The sequence below is a fragment of the Dryobates pubescens genome, chromosome 6 (assembly GCF_014839835.1).
Source record: "Dryobates pubescens isolate bDryPub1 chromosome 6, bDryPub1.pri, whole genome shotgun sequence".
Taxonomy (NCBI): Eukaryota; Metazoa; Chordata; class Aves; order Piciformes; family Picidae; genus Dryobates; species Dryobates pubescens.
The window spans coordinates 24,396,098-24,397,064 of record NC_071617.1 but is presented as its reverse complement, the minus strand read 5'-3'; positions in this window follow the sequence as shown (position 1 = coordinate 24,397,064).

Here is a 967-nt window from a genome sequence, read left to right as displayed (position 1 = left end):
TCAAGTGGTGTGGGGCTTACACACAGCTGGGGAGGAGTGTCATTTAAAGTGCACAGACATACTGCAGGAGAGGAGGGGCGTGCATTTCCTATTCATCCCGAATGGTAAACAGATTCTGTAATAAACCCAGTTAACTCCTTCAGGGCAGGTAAGCTGCAAAGACCAGCTTCTACTGCAGCTGTGACTAATTAATAGGTGTGAGAATAAAGCAGAGAGTTAAAAGAGAAACAGCCCAGAAGCCATTGTTAAAAGCAGCAGTGAGCTATGCAGACTCTCTGTGGGATGGCATGGGCAGGAAAGAAAGTTGTATCAAAAAGAGCTATAAAGTTTTTTCCCCTCTGCAAATAGAAATGAATACTATGACAATGTTTAATTACTTCTACAAAGTGCTACTTCACCATCTGTATGGATTTAATTTGCAAGAGTCTTTCCTCTCTGTTGTGTAAATAAATCAAGGCTCACAAACAGTGGCAGGATTTTATTTTAATTTTTTTTGTCAGTCCTCCCTGTTCAAGGCTTTTATATCACCTTGTTAATTTTATTTTCACAAAGTCTTCCACCTATTTAAAAGATAATTGACCAGTCTTTGTTCTCAAAAATGAATGGAAAACCTGCCGTTTCACTTTTCTGTTCAGCTGTTTGAGTGGGGTAGAAGGGAAGGGGGATCCAGGACTGGGGTGCATTTTGTGTGCACATGACCATATCTTGTTCAGAACTTCCTGAATCAAATCTGACCTGCAACACCACATTTTGCACTTTGTTCAGTGTCATGAGGTCTGTAGCAACTGTCTTTTCTTGCAAGAAGGAGCACAGGAACAACACCCATCAAAGAAGACTCCTGCAATACCGTTCTTCTGGTTACCTGCAGATTCAACTATGGGTGTGTATGGTTTTGAAGCATAAAACAGACTCAGACCAGGAAAGTCTGGCTATCTGATATGGACTTTATAACAGATATGAAGACATG